Raw genomic sequence first — 20,242 nt, 5'->3', positions numbered from 1 at the left:
TGTTCTGCCAGTAGGAAAGTGATCCTCTGACCTTAGTTTGCATTTCAAGTGTAAGTGAAAAGCAGGAGAAGAAATGGGAGTTTCTAAAGAAAAAGCTAAGGTACAGTATTGTAGATTTATAAAAGACCACAGACCATGTACATCAACGGGATCTTGTTTGTCCTGATTTCTTTGAAGCAAAGTGGGAGATTTCTTGGTTTTTTTAAACAGAGCTGCAGCATAACTTTGATACCTATTCCAGAGACCATAACTGAACTAACCCCCAAATGGTAACACTACAACATCCAGATGGGGAGAAGTGTGGGAGGTAAAAGAAGGTCCTGATCAAAGAGCAGACACTACCGACCCGGCTGAACTTTCCATGCCAGCAGGGCCATCTGGGATGAGCTGTGGCTCGAGGGGCTGCTCACACCTCGGCCCTCACCTCCACTGCCACAATACCAGGAGCTGCTACACACACCTGGATGTGGTGCACATGGGGAGAGGCACAGCAGTTTTGATGTATGCTTTGCATGCCTCTGCATCAAATACATAAAACACCAAAGGCATGATTTGAAACTGTCCTTAATAAAGACTCTAGAAAACTCTGGTTTCTTAGCAAACAGGGTTGTGCCCTAAGTAGTGAGCAATAGGACTACTGCTGGAAGAGCATCCCATGGTCTAATATATCACACTGTCAAAAAGCTTCTCCCATTATTCAACTGGAATTTGCCTTCTCCTAAATTTCATCCCATTACTTCTAGTTACACCCCATTGTACCACTCTAAATAATTCTTCATAGCCTTGGTGTTTACACCCTTCAGATATTTGTAGATTTATATCTCAACCACCCCATTTGTCATCCTTTAGCCAAGTTATCTATATTCAGCTCTTTCGGTCTTCTCTTGTAAGTCAATCCCTCAAGCTCTCTTGTTACTTCTTTTTTTTCTCCTGAACTCTCTCCAATTTGTCAATCTCTATTGTAATGGAGTGAAGCAGACCTGAATGCATTACACTTCCTGCAGTTACCAGTACTATGTCCTCAGTCCCAGCTGCTGCCTCAGGGCAGGACAAGCAACCAAACCTTTTTTTTTTTCTTGGTGGTCTTTTTAGGTTACCAAAAGCAGCACATTTACAAGATCTTCAGGCTCAGCTTTTGATTCCGGCAGACCCTGTTATCCCAATAGATGCTGCATCCCAGATGTTATTCCTCTGTTTTTTTTTTTCCCCAGATAGCCTAGGTGTTCTTCCTACTTGTATCCCATTTTGAAGTGATGTGCTGCTGCTTGCAAGCACAAGTCACCTTTGCCAAACACCGAGTCCACCAGCCATGTTGCTTCCAGACTCGAGCATTTATTACTCCATCCAGGAGGTCATGATGGAGTATTCCTTCACCATCATTTCCACTAGTTTACCAGGCGCCACCACAGAGCATTTCTATGATTCTATGAATCCACCAGAGACTTTCAAACCAGCAGGAAAGGGGACACCACACCACAACCTTCCCACCTATGCACTGACTGGCGTTACATACGTCTGTGCTAAACCAAATACTTTGCAGCCTGGATGGTCACAGAGAACACTCTGAAATGTGTAAAATGAAGCATAAACAGATTACATTCCTCTAACACCTGTGTTTTCATAAAGCCAGCGTTGTTCTTCCCCGTCCTGTGAATACGTCCTACTGCACAGCTCCTCCAACAAAACTGTCTGGACAAATAAGAGAAGGACTGCTGAAAAACCCACAACCAAATGGGTTCTCAGTTGTGCAAGCACAAGCTGCACAGCAGGACAAAGGCCCTGAAGAATAATCCTGGGCAGCAGAGATTTTGGCTGGGCCAAGCAATGAAGCCCCCTCCGGTGACAAGGGTAAACCCCATGGAGGGAAGTGAGCAAAGGCACAGAAGATTTCAAACAGAAGGGCTGCCTTTCAGCTTTCCTGGCTACTACTGGTTTACCTGGAAGGAGATTGAGTGCTTTTCCAGGCTGTGCTCTGATCTAAGTGAAAATCCCCAGTTCGAGAAGATGTCCCATAAATCTACAGTTTGGGCTTACAGCAGATGGGCATTCACTTATCTTCAACACATTCACCCTGTCTCATACAAACATCATGTCTTCACTATATGAATCTTGAAGATAAAAGCTATTTTGTATACCTATTAAAAATAGTAATTTCCCTCCCTAATTTTAACTTGCACTTAGCATCTAAAATCATCAAGTCACAGTGCTGCAGACAAGCATCTAATAAGAACTTAAACACACATAGGCATGACTGATTCCTTCTGCTTTTAGGATTACATATACATTCACATTATTATAAAGCCCAGCTCTGTACAGACATCAGCAAAGCAAAAAGTCTTCCAAAACTGCAAAAGACACTGAGGTCCTGAAGCCATGTCAGAGGTGCAGTCAAAGCCAGGTGGGACTGATCAGCTCCAGTTTAAGGCCTCTCTCCCCACAGCAGAAAGCATGATGGGGAAGGACAAAAGCTGACCCCTCAGGGAACAGCTAAAGAAAGCATCCAAAAACACACAGCAAGCTCTGGCAAGAAGTTTGCATTTGCCATCACTTAAATTAACAGCAAAGGAATCCCCAGGAGGGAGGAAATTTGGACTCTGTCCAATATGCAAGTGTGCTGCGTGAGGAGCTGTGGGGGGAAAAAGAGCCACACACAAGCAGTGTGGATTCAGAGGAAGCCAACATACAAACTGCCAGCAACCCTGAACCCTTATAAAGGGCAGGAGCTTGGGGTTTGGCTTGACTTGACAACACTGACAGGTATCAGGAGAGAAGTTTATTGCAGATGATCTCAAGCAGAATTGCCACTCTCAGTCATCAGTTTGCCATGAGCTGCCTTTAAAAAACAAAGACTTTTATGTGTTATCTTCAGGTGTCTCAAAAGCTTATGAAAACTGAAATAATCAAAAATATCTCAGTTGGCAATACAACTAACATAACACCGGGAATAGTTCCCTTGCTATGTTACGCGCTGGAGCTGCTATCAATTCCTACACAATGTGCAGGTCACACTGACTTCCAGAAGACTCAAATCCCAGTCAGCACCCGTTTATCTTATGACAGAAAGGATAGCTGCTCTACTCTTCCATAATGGCCTAAAGAGTTATGATGTATTCTGGATTAAGTCCTTCTAAAACACCTAAACAGAAGTTTTTTTCCCCACAAAACTCCTTACTAAGTTAAGAAGTAATTCAGTCATGTAAATTTAACTTAAGCTAGTAAATCTAATAACATTTTTCTAAAAGCAATAAAATGTTCAGACCTTAATCCTTTTAATTCACTGTTTATCCCCTTGGCACCTACACTATTTTTATTCTAGTCACTTTTGCTGCAATAAAAAGTTAATAAAAAAGCGCAAGTTGTCAGACGAGTTGCAGAACTAATGAAGACTGGTTTCCTACAGGTTTGGTGCCTTACATCCCTTCTTTCCCCAACAGTATTTATCCCAGCTGCCACCAGGTTGTCTGGGCATCTGTCTCTTTGTGACTCCTTCATGTCCCTTAACTACATGAGCCAAGAGGCAGTACATGAAGTGGTTGGCTGCAAGCTAAATGTGGTTTTGCACTAGCCCACAGGTCTAGCACAGCAGAGAGCTAATAACTTCACATTCCAGCCTTCTTTTTTACTGGGGCTCTGCCTCTTCTGCTAAACATAATGAATTTAAGGCCAAGATCTCCCTTAAAACAGCAAATTGCAAAAGGTCTATGAAATTCCTACGTAGTAATGCAGTTCTTCTGTCTAAGATAATCCACACAGGCATTGCTACCAACCAGAACCCGTAAAACATACATGTCCCACAAAGGCCCCAAAAGTAAGGTGATCTTTGCAGACCACAGGAAGGGCTCTGTCAGATAAGGAAAGGGCAGGGAAAGTATTGTTTTCTCAGAAGCCTCATGGGAAATAACCAAACTTACAACCAGTTCTTTCATAAACCAAGGGGATCGGGTTCAGGTTGCTTCTCATGTGCCACCATGACAGTGTTACAAAGGAAAGGCCTGTCCTAGCAATGCAAGTCTCAAACCTGGTGGACATTTCCAGTTTATAGCAGATACCTCGAAGGGCCCCTGCATACTTGTATGCAGACAAAGCACAGTACATGGGTGTCACTGGCTGTCTATGGAGGACTGCAGGGTAAGTTGCTGTTCTGTTCTAATGCAAACGCTGGACGGTTTCAAGGCATAGCTCCATGTCTAGCACATTAGTACAAACAGGTCACAGAGGTCCACATGAGAGGGAAACAGTAACACACAAGGCAGGATGAAAGTCTGCTCGGACACACGTGATCTCACAAAGCAGTCATCACTCACTAGCTTTTTGTTATGAATGTGGGGTATACAGAGCAGCTCTTGATGAGGGTACCAGACCTGCAAAATTTACCAGTATTTCCACGGAACTAAGCTATGGGTCCTGAGGGAGCTGGCGGATAAAGTGGCTAAGCCACTGTTCATCATATTTGTGAAGTTGTGGCAGTCTGATGAAGTTTCCACTCACTGGAAAAGGGAAAATATAACCCCAATTTTTAAAAAGGAAGACCCAGGCAACTCCAGGCCAGTTAGTTTCATCTCTATTTCTGGCAAAATCTTGGAGAAGATCCTCCTGGAAACTAGGCTAAGGTACATGGAAACTAAGGAGTGATCGATGACAGCCAACATGGCTTTACTAAGGACAAATCAGCCCTGACAAATTTGGTCGTCTCCTACAATGGGGTTACAGCACTGATGGGTAAGAAAAGAGCAACTGACACCATCTACCTGGACATGTGCAAAGCATTTGACACTGTCCTGCACAACATTTTTGTCCCTAAATTGGAGAGACAGATTTGACAGATGGACCACTCGGCTGATAAGGAATTGGCTGTACGGTCACACTCAAAGAGCTGCATTCAACAGCTCAATGCCCAAGTAGAATCCAGTGATGACTGGCATTCCTCTGGGGCTGGCACTGGCATCAGCACTACTTAATATCTTTGCTAGTGACAAGGCCAGTGGGATTGAGTGCACCTTCAGCAAGTTTGCCAACAACACCCAGTTGTGTCGTATGGTCAACATGCTGGAGGGAAGGGATGCCATCCAGAGGGACCTTGACAGGCTTGAGGGATGGGCCTATGTGAACCTCAAAAAGTTCATCAAGGTCAACTATAAGATCCTGCACCTCAGTCATGGCAATCCCAAGCATAAACACAGGCTGGGCAGAGTACAAATTGAAATTAATGCATTCGCCTCAGCCCTGAGGAGAAACACTTGAAAACGTTGGTTCATGAGAAATGCAACATCACCCGGCAATTTTTGTCTGCAGCCCAGAAAATCAACCATATTGGAACAAAAGAAGTGTGACCAGGAGGTTGAGGGAAGTGATTCTCCCCCTCTACTCCAATATCTTTCTACCTCAATTCCATGTGGTCTCCCTACCTCACTGCAGCCTAATCTGCCCTGTCCTCCAGTAGTCTCCCCTGTGACACCCTTGGTGGGAGATGAGCATCTTCTTCCTCTCCACAGACACAAGGTATACATTTCAACTGCTCAGGACACAGGAGTCACTCTCCCTTAGGATGGTGGGCCCAGCACGGGCACTTACCATGTCCCAGCCATATTTCTGCCACTACAACACAGCTGGTTGCTGAGCCCAGTTTGAGCACTGCAGTTCACCAGTAAACATGAGGAACTGGTGAGGAAGGAGGTTCCAGGCACAGAAGGACTTGTCTAACCTATCTATCAGAGATACAGCCTGGTGGAAATCCTGCACTTGCGTGGGATGCTGCCAGCTTTTTTTCTGAACACAGTACACCTCATTGTTCAAGCATCACACTCATAATTACACCTAAAAGAGAAACACAAACTTTCTATTATTGTTTTCATAGAAACCCAATAAATCTTTCATTTCTACTGGAGGGAGAACTACAAGGCCGACACTCAAGACACAGGCTGTGATTCAGCATTTCAACATGGATTCAAATCTAAGCTTTTGAGTAGGGTAAGTATGCAGACTCATTCAGTTGTCAGTATAGTTGCAAACTGGGACATCAGATGGCACACCCAGCACCTAAGGTCCCAGGCTGCTGGAAACACCACTTACAATTACAAGGTGCAGCTGGATGCAGGGGTTTGCATAAATCCCACTCATGGTAGTGTTTAAAAAAGAATTAAAAATAAAATAAATAATAATAATTAAAAAAAAACTAGAAAGAATACAAATGAAATATGATGAATTTTCAGCAGAGGTTTAGCTAGCACACATAGGCGTGATGCACATGATCCCTCTCACACCAGCTGCTCTGGTCTTCCCAGCCCTCACCATCTACCCTTTATCCAAATGTAACTCCTCAGCAGTTTCTTGCTTATCAGAGATGTGATCTGCAGTTCTACCACTAGACCAACTCAACACTCTTTTCTACAGAAACCCCAAATATCAGGCTTTCCCAAGTAGCCTTTTTTTTTTTTTTTGGTGCAGTGAACTCGATAGAGATGTCGAGCAAAAGCGCTGGCTGCTTCCCACCCCTGCTGAAATCAGGAGCAGACCTCCTGCAGAAGGCAGCCCCAGGGAGCAGCTCTAATGCAAAGCAGCCTTCACCATTCACCAGAGCTGCAGCACTGGGCTGCTGTTGCCACCTCTTCTGCCACGTTCATCCTGGCACTGCAGATCAAGAGGAGGAGTGACATCCCGTGGCCATGCTGCTGGAGTGACACACAGTACCTGGCAGGTGGCTGGACCCTGACCTCCCATCTATAAGCAAGTTGTCCACAAGTGGGAAGGCTCCATTGCTGCAGGCTGGGGGGACAGGCAGGGTGGAGGGGGACAGTTCAAAGGAACATTTTAGAGGCAAATGCCCTCAGAGCCGCTCTCATCACTGGAGGAACCCAAGAGATCTGGATTAATTTGCCTGTTTGCTTTGAGTTTACTTCTTGTGACCTCACAATAAACCGCTTAACCTTGCATGGCAATAAAGTGAGACGCCAGCATTTTCAGCTTATACTATTCACACTGTGTTCTAATCTGGTTTGCATGTCCATTCCTGTCATTAGCTGGAGGAAACATTAATCCAAGACAGTAGAAAAGAAAGAGTAAAAAATTGTTTCTGGAAATGCAATGATTCCAGTGGTAAGCTGTGGTGGTTCGTTATCTAGACCCACAGCCAAGTTAAACTGAAACATATTATATTTCATGAAAAAAAAAGTTTTAACCATATGTTTAGTCATTTGTGAGCTCTTGATCCTAACGCACAACATAAGCTGCAATATCAGTGTCAAAAGTGCCTGATTTAAAGCTTAAGAGGCAGAGTTACATGAAGTCAAATTAAAATCACTTCTGCACAGTTGCGGGCAGAGACCCTCAGGTGGAGTGACAGGTACAGGGGAACACATTCTGGGGTCTTCACCGGATGGGGGGAGGAAGAAAATTTATGTCATTAGAAGTTTTTCTGTGAGATTGGCTAGGGACAAGACGATATAGCTGTGGGGGAAGACTGAGACAGCTAAAGAATAACACATGGTATGCTTTCAAAACATACAGCAACATGTGACATTCGTCTGCAAGTCTGGCGCTGAGGAGCCTGTGGTCTGGCAGCAGGGAGAATTTCTGCTTTTTATTTCTTAAATCATCGCAAGCATTTGAACTAAACCCCCCACCTAATAGTCTGAGGGGAAGAACATAAAATCATATTTTACGTACTGTACTTTCAGTCAGCCATTTTCTCAGCGGATTTTTATCCTCCAACTCAATTCCCACATCATTAAAGTGATGCTGTCTCTTTAAAACACAACGTGGTGCCGTGCCAAAGCCTGCAATAAGAATCACTGGCACCAAAACAGTCAAAGCACAGAGCTTAATTCTCTACTTAATAAGACAATTAAAGAAGAGTATTTGGATACAGCAGTCTGCAAGTACCAACACAGAGCACTGATGTCTCCAAAGACATGTTGATCTGAAGGCTTTATCAGAAAGCATCTGTCACAACCAGATGCCATCAACACCTGAGAAAAGTGGGAAATAAAGTGGGTTAACGTGGCTGTGATACTCACAGAGGTTTGCACTGCCCAAGTTCCTATTTGTGAGCATTTGGGAGGGTGCAGGATAGTGCCCTGATGTAAAAACACTCATACATTAAAATAAACTAAAATATATGTACACTGATAAAAATACAGTCTTGTAGAAATTACCCAAATCACTGTGGAATTAAAAGTGCTGTGTATTTTGTGTCTTCACTGCCATAATCATAGAAAGGCTTATAGGAAGGCTGTTTTTAAATACTGTGCTTTAACAGATGCTTTAATATACATGGATGAATTGAGGTACACAGACTAACACAGGCACCAGTGATTGCTCATATGGAGTCTCTTGACCATATCTGCCTCTAAGTTTCCAATCAAATAATTCTCAGATGTCATCTTGCAGGCTCCATCCTGCAAAGCTGAACCAAAGCTGGAGAAAAAGATAACAGCAGCGATATAAGAACTAATTAGTCACTTGATTAGCTGGCAAGACGACAAGGTCTTGCAGTTCTGTGACCTAAAAATGCCACGGATGACCTTAAAACTCCATCTCAAGGGTATCTGGAAATCTGTAACCTCCAGGGAGAGAGAAAGAGAAACGGGTGATGCCTAAATTCCATTAGCTCACATGAGATGTTGAAATAGCACAGACGTTAAACTGAGGATAGGTGTGACATTTGAAGCAATCAGCCAGCAAAAGAGCACCTGCAGCACTGCACTTTGTTTGAACTGCTGCACCAAGGACTCCCGGTCCAGCCTACATGGGAGATTTGTGGGGCAAGTGGTTTAGCACACCCAGAAGGCACACCAGGAGCACAGACCTCATCCTAGCAACTAACAACACATGGTAAGAGAGGGGGAAAAAAACAAAACACCAAAACAGCATAAAAGCCCCTCAAGTGCTCTCCTTTCCTTACAGCTGGGCTAACATCCAGCCAGCCTCAGATCGCAGCCCCTAAGCTGCGTCATGCCTGAAGAAAAGGAGAGAAGAGTCACTTTGAAGAGGACATCCTGAGTGGTTGCCTTCTTCACTTCCACCAGAGGTTCCTACACTTCACTGAAGATCTGATTCTGGTGAGCCCCATGAACGCACAAGTTATTGCAATGCAGTGACAGGAGGAGGGAGTGGAGTGATACCAGGAGGATCTCTTAGACTGCAGAGGAGCGTCTTCAACAGCAACTGAGGAATACACCAAGATGACCAGGGTTAGGGGTCCCAAGTTGTTTTGTGCCCCCTTCCTTCAGCCTGAAAGCTGGAGCACATTGTCACCTGACTGCATCCTATGCACTAAAAGTTTCCAGCCTAATCTGAGGCAGTGCCTTCCTGGCAAGCCATCAGCTTGTGCAGAGGAACCCAAAGTGACCTGAAATGGGTCAGCCTAGAATGGGCATCAGAAAGCAACACCACCTCACAGTCAGGAAGTTCCCCTCTACCAAGCAAGCCCTGCTCATCTCCCACCTTCAACAGCTTGGATGGAGTCTGGCTCTTGGGTGTCTCCCTACCCTGAGAACAGATAAAGGAACAAATGCCTTGGCAAAGATCCTGCCATCTGCACCTTGGAAATGCCCTCTGGAAAGCAGAAGATGAGGATCCCTCATGCTGCACACTCCTGGGAGAATGGTGCAACCTCCAGCAGCTGCCAGCACTGCCCTGTTTCATCCTCGTCCCCTCAATACAGATCCAGACCTGCCTTTCACCGCCCACTTCCCCCTGTTTGTTTTGTCCCAGAGGGATGAACTCACCTGCAGCACCAATGAATTTCTCAGAAGAAGTCTAAAGCATAGTTTAAATTTTAGCAAGTCCTGCCAGAGGCCTTGGAGTAAAATACAGAAGTAAGAAAATTTTCTCAAATAGAAAATGGAGATTAAGAATGCTGTAGCATGGTCTGTAATTAGGTGCTTTGCTGAGATAATGCAACCCCAATATGTACAGTGTTTTTCCCTTTAGTTCCCTTTTCTCTAAAGAAAATGGGGAAAAGACCCCAACAACCACACAATAAATCAAAGATGAAAAAATTAGCCATGGACATGGTTCAATAACATATGCTTGGCCCTGTGTTCCCTTACAGTTCTCAGAAGCAAAAAGCAAAGTTAGGAATACAGTTACTGCAGTTTACAAAGAAATTTAGGATTTCCAAATCTGACTTATTGTGAATTAAAATAAAACCTCAAAATGCCGAAATTCTCCACAAAAGGAATTCTAAAACAATCACTTGGAAAATCAATTGTATTGCTACTGTATTTCCTACAATGGAAATTATACTTTAAAATTCTAAACAGAAAGTTATTTCAGCTAAAAGCCTGTAAAACAATGAATTGTAACACTCTCATAAAAATCCTCCAGCTCTTTTTTCTGCTGTTTTTTTTTACAAAAATGAACTGGTTTTATAAAAGATTTTAGTGTTGATGACGCCAGATATTGGAATATGACTCCATCAACGAATCCTAGTCAGGAAATACCAAACCTGAGGTTGCCAAAGCAACATAATTAACTTGATCACGGTACATACAGTACGTGCCACTTCCCAAATGGCCCTTTAACACCCTGCTAAATCCTTGGCTTGAATAGCCCATCCACATGAATTTCTCTCCTCTGAGTTCCTCAAGAACCCAGAGCAAAAGAAGAAGTTGACAGAATTACTAAAAGCCAAGTACCACTCTGCTCCTTGGCCAATGGTCCCCCAGGATTGAAGAGGTCAAGGACCAATTCTTGAGCCTACTCCCACAACTAATGGCTATAGCAATCACAGAAACACATGTTGGAAATACATTTCGAAAATACTTTTAATTCACTATGTTACCTAATTTAAGAGCTTTGATTTTTGTGTGACATTATCAGTTAAATTCCTTATACCTGGGCAGGGAGTGTTGGTGATAACTAAACCTTGACCCTGGGGCCACAAACTTCAAAACCTGAATATGCTGTCACTAGCTGAACATGTACAATGTATCAAAAATAAAATTCTGTCTGTTCATTTGGGGAAGAAGAAAAAGGAAAAAAAAAAAAAGAGAGAAAAGTAAGAAACAGAAAAAAAATTGAGTGATGGGCTTTCAGCCTGTCATCAGACCACAGCGACCTCAATTTTTGAGAAATAAAATCAAAATCTATTCTTATCTGCAGAGATTCAAGATGTATTTACGTGTCAAACTTTCTCCCCTTTGTCCTTAGCCTTTGGGAAGCACACTAAAAATTATATCAAAGTCTGAAAACCCAGCGATCACATTCGCATTCACCTTTGACCCAGGATGCCTCTCACCAGCTCCTCGACTTATCCTCACCATACGGCAAAGGTGGTAGGTCTGGGAGCACCTCTTAGCAAACTGCTCAGGATGAAATAAAGGCCACTCTGCACAGTAAAATCATGCTCAAATTTGAAAGGCCAAAAAACTTTGCTTTGGCAGTTTTCTGCTTCTTTGTGTCCATGAAGGGTATTTTACCACCATCTTCCTCTCCTTATACACAAATATTTGATTATTCTCTTTGAAATGTCTCTGTAACATCTACAGGCATAGGATGCTGAATGCAAACACTGATTGATTCTTTCTTAGCCATCAAATGTGCTTACACAGCAACTACACACAGCAAATGCACACAAATCTCACATTTCACGTTTTAAAATATGAACATGCTGTGTTGTTGGTTTTTTTTTTCTCAAACATAATGAATGAGCTTAAATATTAGAACTTGAAATTATTAAGTAAATCATGGCACCTGTAAAGCTTCTATTTGCATAACATTAATTCATGATGGCATGTAAAACAAATTCATCACTCTCACTATATTGTAGTCTGATTTATGTTGGAATTGGAAAAAATAAAAATCTTGAGCACAAAATTATGTTGACAAGATGTACGTGCTCTTTGAAGCCCAAGATTTTTTTTTCTCGAAGCATCAAAACAACTAAATTATAGGAAAGAGGGCTGGGAGAAAGCATCTTTAAAAATGAATAACATACTAGCGTCACACATACACACTCTCCAGTTATTAATGTCAAGCATGGTGAAGATACTCTAGAAAATCATTACCATTCATAGCTACTAACAGCCATTAAATTTCAATCAATTCAACTTAACACAAGTGTACTTCAGCAGCCCTTACAGTTCCTTATAGAGGTGGCTCAGAAAGTCCTGTCTGACTTATTGCATTGTCCACTGCACAAAGAGGCATTGCTGAGGATTGCTCTGAAAAGGAGCGATCTTGATGTTAGGAACTGATGCTCTTTTAACACTGTTGCAATCAACAGACCTTGCTTTTAAAGACGGTGTGATAAAAGGACTCTAATAGAGCTCCACAGGTCAGCGTGGAGGGGAGCAATATACTGATTCTAGCCAGGGATGCCACTTTACAAGCTGGGAAAAAAAAAAAATTTGGTGGGATGTTTTCAAGGAGTTTTCAATGAATTTTAGCAACAGAATCAAACTGCTTAACACAGTGCGAGACAATTTCCAGTTGAACCACTTGCTTAAAGAGGATATAATCACTAAATACACAGGACATTTAAACAAAAAAGGATTTAACTTCCAAAGACTGGATACTTAAAGCTCCCAGTAATGATTATAAGCCGCAGCACTGTGATATTACAGCATCTCTTACTCATCTGAATTGCATTTGTAACACTGGAATTTTTTCCACTGTTACTGCAGGAATTAAGCTGTGCAGCTGATCACCCCTTGCGGATCCTGGGAAGAACCTGGTGGTCCCCCATCATGGGGTACTTGCCACCTCATGGCAGGGGTGAGGGACCCACAAGGGTCCATCTCTGAGGGACTGGACCCACACTGGCTTCCACTGTGCAGCAGAGCATCCCAGAGAGGGTATCTTCCTCTGGAGAGATTTCCTTAGTTTCATCTAAAGGAATCACGTACACTAAAATCCCACAATTCACAGGGGATAGAAGACTTGTTTATCACCTTTTTTTTTTTCTCCTCCCAAACGGAAGCCCAGATTTTCCCAGCAGGGTTGATTGTGCTGGGCACAAACTCCTTTCTCTAGTTTACAGACAGTTTGAGATTGCAGGTGTGTACTGCTACAGAATAGAGAGTCATTCCACACACAGAAAAACAGATGCAGTCACAGATGTACCATTACTGTAGCTGAAATTACAAGCTCAAGTACAGATTCCCTTTTGTGGCTTTTACCTCATCCCGTAAAAGTATAAGCATTGATGCTACTATTCATTAGGAAAGTATTTGGGACTACTCTACAGAACCCTATGGTTTTCCTTCCCCTGGGATTTACACCTTAGCATTTAACACAGGGTAACAGCAAAGTTCTTTAGAATCAAGAAACACCCAAGAAATCTCTCAGGCAGGTATATGCTTCATTTTAACTCATTTTCCTACACTTACAAGCTGCACTAAATTAAATGAAATTAATGTTAAAAGGGGCGTTTATTGAAAAATCTTTCAGTGACAGGTTCAGAAAGTGCCAGAGTTCAAGTAAATCGTTCCATGGAAAATGTTAGCAAAGCTTAATCATACTGGAAGCCACATTTAATTACAGCTTTTTAAGTCCATCTGGGAAAAAAGAAGAGACTTAAATATGTCACCTGAGATGATCTAGATACTGAAACTATTTGTAAGTTAACAAAAGCATTTGCATCACAAAGCGCTCTGGGGCAGCACCACGGCAAAGCAGATGTGTAATGAACAAGAATCACAGCACCAAAACAATCAGGACTGTAAATAACTCCTACTAATCTGCAATCATTTAAATTTGGGTTTAATTGCTAGGCAGCAAATACATTTCATTCTTCAAGAGGTAAATGCTCTGCGGAATACACACTTAAAGGTATTTAGTGACAGAAACACCACAGTCAAGAATCTGAATGTCAGGAGGACAGAGAAGAGGCAAGCAGCAGGGCTGGGGCTGCCATGAGTTCACAACATTAAACAAACTTTTCTCTGGAAGAGAATTAATAATGCTGCCATCTCCACTGTACGTACTGTAACTGCTGCAGAAGTGACACAATGAGGCACATGGGAGGCAAGAGGGTAGTGACTATAGAACAAAATTCAATCTAGTGGCTAATGAATAAAAAGTTCCTTTTATTTCTCAGTTGTTTTTGGTTCATTAAATTTTCCACAGATTTGCAGAGAAGAAAACGTGATCAATAAACCTTGACAAAAGTGAACATGTGAAAAAGGCGAGAGAAAGGCACAGGAAGATAAAAGTGATATCCCGATCACAGATTTCAGAGGCAGATGACCAGAGCTCTGGGCTGCTGAATAATCTGAATAGACCATCATTTCTTTACAGCCTTTTACTTTCTTTTCCCTGACTGTTGGAACTCTTCATTCAATACAATAGTAAATGCACTAAAACTTTTTTTCTTATGCTAATGGTCGAAATCAGGCGCTCACAGTTAAAACACACTTCCCACCAACTTGTTTTCTTTAAAAAAAAAAAAAAAATTAACCTATTCAAGTTAAACTAAAATGTCAAAGACAGCTTAAGGCTTACTCTCACCATTCCTTAAAATTAATGGTTTTCTCCCCAGTAGATACAAAAAGAAAAGACTTGAATAAGGATAAAGCTGCTAGACTCTTTTCATATGAAAAAGAACACTTAGAAAGTAAAAAGAAATACATCCAGTACAAAGATCCCAGTACCTACAATTCTAATTTGTATTGTTTCCTCTCAGAATATTTATAATTGCAGAAAGGTGACAGTCAATCGCAAATAACTGTGAAATGATGAGAAAAGATTCACCAGTGACTAATGTATTTGGGCAGTCATGCCCATGACAGTATCAGAAACGCTTCCACTCATTACAATGGGAGCCCAAGGGAGCCTATTTTCAATTTTTTTCTAATTTGGGTGTCCACTTCCAGGCACCAGGGCCTCTTTTTCTGTGATACTCAATATTCACAAATCCCAAACAATTTTTACAGCTCTGAACTTCTGAATTAAAGGACAATTTTCCTGCTCCCTTCATACAACACATTTCAGCTTTAGTGTATTTGGGTTTATTTTGTTTACAAGAAGTTAAAGGGTATGGGGTGTGGTTTTACAGTAGTGAAGCATGAATGAAGCAAAGTTCTGTGGCCTCTCCTGGACTATACACATCTAACGTACTCACTCCCAACTGGAACTGGTCTGTAGAAAATTAGATCTGATTACCCAGTGTTTCCACTCCACTCCCTTGTTCACAAGGGAAACCTGCAATTTTGCCTCTTGAACTTTCAAGATTACCATGCAAGATCCAATGGGAATTACTTTTACATCAAAGTCCAGTTAGTTTCTAGAAGGTGCACATATATGGGATCTGCTGTATACACAGATCAAGAACTGGGCATATTACATGCACATACACAAATGTATGTACATATGCACAGCTAATCGTGTATTGCCTACAGGCTAACACAATGTCTTCTTGCCGTCACTCATACTAGGACTCATTCTTTCCTATTTTTATTTAGTGTTGTTTTAATTAATTCCCAAATACCTCCTGTTGTTTTGGTTTTCTTTAAAAGGGCCCTGGCAACAGAGCTGAAGCAAACCCTAAATACCACTTAATGCTTTGTGGCAAGTTGTCCAAATGTGCAACTGTTTAAAATATTTACCCAGGTATATAAGGGGGTTGTGCAGCTCTCGAACAATGCCCTGGAATCTTTCCCATCAGTAAGAAAGCCGACAAAAAGCAGAGACCGCTTAACCTCAATGCCTTACTAGAAAGTGAGAAGTGCAAATATTGCATTTCTATAAAGCCCTGGAAGCTTCATAGAAGTGGAGTGGCAACTAATTAGTTTGATGCTATAGTCACATCTAATGTTCCTAAGTAGTTTCTTTAAAAAAACTCACTGCCTTGAAATCCTTGGCCAGATTATTAAGTGGAGGCTTTGTGATGGGGCAATAGATAGGTGTTTGCTGCACAAATACATACAGATTTTGGTGACTGCTTACTGAATCCACTGCCTTCACTAATCTGCACTGAAAACTTCACTATGAACAGGGCACTTCTCAGAGTACAAAAGCATGAAGTATCTGTGTACCTTTCAGACTACAGGGCAAACAACTGGCTTACAGTAGGCCACTGAAAACAGGGGGAGGCAGTTAACCAAGTGTCCTCCGTACTGAGAAGCAGAGAATGAGGATAATGCAATTGCTATTATGTCAGATACTCTAACATATCCTTCAATTAAAAAGATGGGGCCAGAGGGCTGGAAAACTCACTAGAAAAATTCAAACTCTCTCAATAGAAATAAAGTATCAGGATCATGAAAAATGTATTTTCAAGTTATACAATGCTGTAGCGATCACATAACCCTTTCCATATACAGCTAATCACATAGTCCCAGAGCCTGTACAGCTTCTATACAACTGTGCCACTGAAAGGGAAGTTGTGGTATAAACCTGTAGGAGCATTAGAGTGAGAGAAAGCATAGTCAAAAACATACGTTCTTTGACATAAAAGTTTAAACTGTTTTTTTTTCAAAACAATGACAAAAATCCTGGTCATTATATATAAGCAGCCAAAAGGCTGTCTTTTTTAAATGTGACTTCAGTGTTCAGTGTGACATTTGGGAATGCAGGCTGCTATGCACTGGATATCTGAGGTCAAGTTCTGCTCTCTTTTATCCAAGTATAACCTGAAGCAGCTTCAATGAAATGATGCTAGATTTATACTGACATATGCATCTACTTCAAATTCTTCTATGGCTCTAATTTTTCTTTAATTGAGTGACCTAACACAAACAGTATTTGTCCATCTGTATACATCCCCTTTGACACACTGGGGGAAAAAAAAAAAGACATTGAAAGGAAGTTGGAAACAGTCCTCGATATCTGTTTTCCTTTGAAGAACAGCAGTTGCATTTCTGGGTACTTCAAAGTCACATATTTTAAGGAATAACAACATTCAAGATCAAGTGAATCTTACCTCACCTTGCTTTAAAGATCAGCTCTTTCACAAACACACACCAGAGGTTGATATACACACTCATAGATTAACAAGTTCATCATCAGTGAATCAGGCACTTTTCAGTGCTACGATAGGTCATGCCTTCAATCAAATGACAAATTTCCAAGAGTTGTTTACAGTGTAAAAGTCATAATGAATTTCATTCACTTCTTAAAAGTTGCCAGTTTTGCAATAATATTCAGTATGACATTTTATTGCAACTCAAAGTTTGACAGGTGTCAACATTTCCTGAAGTTCCAGCCCAAATACAAATTACCACATCCGCCCATCAGAAAAGCTGAACCAAACCAATTGACCGACTGTAGTTGCTGTATGCAGCAATGCTGTATTTCAAATAGCCCAGGAACATAAATAATTATTTAATTATTTAACAGGATCCTCTTTTCCAGGTGCATGTAGTTTCTTTTCTAGTGAAGTATATTAGGTTCAGAACAAAAAAAAAAAAAAAAAAAAACAACAAAACACAAACCAACCCTAAAACCGAAAAAGAACAAAAAACAACCTTCAAATACCCAAAGCTTTTCTTAAAGCAAGGTAGCTACAACAAACAGATCAAATCAGCAGGTCTTGTAACAAATCAGTCTATTCCACTTCTGTGTATTTTGAATTTCATGGCTTATTTGCTTTACTTTTTTGGCATCAACTCCACAGTGCATGCCAATACAATATTTGTTTAAATGCTGTTTTATGCACATGCTAGTCAAATGCTTACTTTCAAATTCTTGTACACCCCCCATCTCAGTTGCAAAAAAAACCCCAAAAACCAAAAAACAAAATACAAACCACAAAAAAAACCCAAAACAGTGAAGGGGATTGGAGAGCGCTGGACAAGCTTTTACAACTAGCCCCTCTATCTGTGGCTGTAAAAATATAAACACGATGCGCCAATAAAACGCTAATTTCTATACGCACAAAGTTTTCCAGCACCTGGAGCAGTACGAGAAGCGAGGGTTCTGCTCTAGGCAGACACAAGTTTCGCTGGCTCAGCCGACGGTGCCCCCCACACAGCAGGACATTTGCCCACCCGGGACCATCCACCGGGAGGCCGAGCCCGATGCCCTCCCGTGTCCCGGGCCCGCGGAGGGGACACCGCTGCGCGCACCGCACTCGCAACGGAGCCGCAGCCCCGGTACGGAAAGTTTTGAAGCCCAGGTTAACTAAATGAATAAATAAATAAATAAATAGCCCGTAAACATCGGAAAAGCCGGCAGCAGGACCACCGATAAATCATCCTAAACCCTCGCGCGGGAAAAGTCAGGTTTCCCAGGAAATGATGGCAATCACTTGAGGCAGAAAAGGCATCTAGATGAGCCCATCTCCCTCCCCTCCTCCCTCATTGTTTTAAAGCCACCGAGTCCAGGGGAAAAACTCTCAACTCTCTAAGTCCTTAATAGGATTGGAGTCCGGGTCTCTCCAAGCTGCTCCTCATCACACAGGGATCAAGTTGCAGCAGGGAATTTTTTAAATTCCTCAGCAAATATACTTGTCGAAAGATTGCCCCTCCCGCGGGGGTGGGGGGCGGAATGACAAGAAGGAGATGGGGTAACTTAATTTTTCTTTTTTTTTTTTTTTTTTTTTTTGAAGAAAGGCAAACTCCCTGCTGGCTTTGGGGAGCCCTGCTGTCCTCCGGGACCCGGGGCAAGGCGGTCCCGGCAGCGGCCCGCGGCTGGGACTGTCACCGCAGCCCCCAGGAAAAACAATGGCCATGGAAGGAACAGTCCCAGACGGGTCTGGACGGGGAAAGGGGGACGCACACCGGACACACGCGCGGCCGCATCCTCCCCGCTCACCTGCGACGTTGGGGGGGGACACATGGGACGGGCCCCCCTCTGACACCCGCTCCGAGGACAGACCCTCAACAAATTTGTAGCCTCCCTCACCGCGCCCCCCACCCCCCGCCGCCCGTGCAGGGCAGCTCCGACAAAAGCGGTAGAAGAGCGGGGGAAAAAAACAAAAAAAAAGAAAAGGAATAAAAAGCACAATGAAAAGACACAATAAGCATCAACTTTACCCAAAAAGCGGAGCAGTAAGTTTTCAGCAGGCGAGTGGTTGCCGCGGAGCACCGCTGCTCCTCCGGACCCCCATCATAAACTTGGGGGAGGGGGGCGTGGGAGGGACCTTCCCTCCGTCCTTCCCTTTTGTGCCTCTCCCACCTTGTGCTCCGCTCCTCGCCAAAAGCTGCCGCGGATCCCGGCGGCGGCGCGGCGTTTTCCCGGCTGTTGCCGCGGAGGAGCTCCGCGGAGGCGGGCGGAGAGGGAGGGCTGGGGAGGGCCGGGGGCGGCGTGGAGAGGTGCGGGGCGCTGCGGGGCGGCTCCTGCAGCCCATCCGGCCGGGCCGCCCGCGGGACACGGCGCGCACACGTATACGTACTTTATATATATATATATATATATACACACATACATGCATACACATGGGATGAAGTTCAGCAGCCTGCAGGAAGACGCTGGAGCGCTTTCAAGCCCTGACATAAGAGGAAAACTGGCTGCAGGGTCTGTTTTCCCCCCCGCCCTTTAAGAAAAAAAAGGGAAATCTAAGCCTTCCCATCCTTTCGGCGCGGGAGCAGCGCACCGCTCCGGATTCTCTCTCTCTCTCTCTCCCCCCCAGCCTCTTTCATCCCGGATCGCCCCCTCGCCTCGGCGAACCGCACCATTTTGGGTGTGAGGCTTTCTGGCGGGCTCGGTGGGATCCGCTCCGCCGCCCCGGCCCCGCTGTGCCACCCGGGAGCGGGCCGGGAGCCGACAGCCCCTCCGCACTCCGCTCAGCTGGAGCGCATCTGCAGCGAACCCACACAAATCCCCCTTCCTCGGGGAAAGCCGCCCTCCTCCTCCCCGAACAGCAGAAGTTCGGCCTGTGCAGATTCGCCCGCGTAGAGGCGGGGATGGAGCTGGGGGTGGTTTTCCTCCAACTTTAGTGGTTATTTTGTTTTTTCCTCGGGAGTTTGCGCGACTTTTCAAGCCCCCGCCCCGGCAGGGCTGGGGGCAGCAGAGCTCCGCCGAACATCCCCATATCGCGGCCATATCCCTGCGGGAGCCGGCGCCCGCACACGGGCGGCTTTACCCGCCAGGAACATCTTGGGGGGAAAAGCATTCATTAAAGACTGTTCCCCAAACACAATAAGCAACCTCACCGGAGCACGGTAGTTTAGGTTAATCTTCGTGCTTTGGGACCGAGGCTACGAGGAGGGGAAGAAGAATAATCTTCAAGAAGTGCCCCGCTCCCACCCCAAGTATTTTTGCTTTTGCGCTGATCTGGTGCATTAACAGTAGCACCAATGAGAAGCGCAGCAGTTTGAACTTGGGTTTCGGCCAGGCTGGGCTTGTTTTTCGATTTGTT

The 20,242-nt window shown here is 43.6% G+C and overlaps 1 protein-coding gene across 1 annotated transcript in view; it reads right to left on the bottom strand.

Annotated features, from left to right (window-relative positions):
* The window catches only part of GLI2 (GLI family zinc finger 2), a 192,952-nt gene extending 173,892 nt beyond the window's left edge, over window positions 1-19,060 (bottom strand). The window contains exon 1 of the mRNA XM_050340169.1: window positions 18,918-19,060. The gene's annotated coding sequence lies outside the window, so the exon portion shown is untranslated. The remainder of the gene's footprint in view (window positions 1-18,917) is intronic.
* Window positions 19,061-20,242: the final 1,182 nt, after the last annotated feature.

Source organism: Myiozetetes cayanensis, unplaced genomic scaffold (genome assembly GCF_022539395.1).
Source record: "Myiozetetes cayanensis isolate MyiCay16 unplaced genomic scaffold, myiCay2020 scf9, whole genome shotgun sequence".
Classification (NCBI taxonomy): Eukaryota; Metazoa; Chordata; class Aves; order Passeriformes; family Tyrannidae; genus Myiozetetes; species Myiozetetes cayanensis.
Note: the sequence above shows the minus strand (reverse complement) of the source record. Positions and strands in the feature narration are given on the sequence as shown.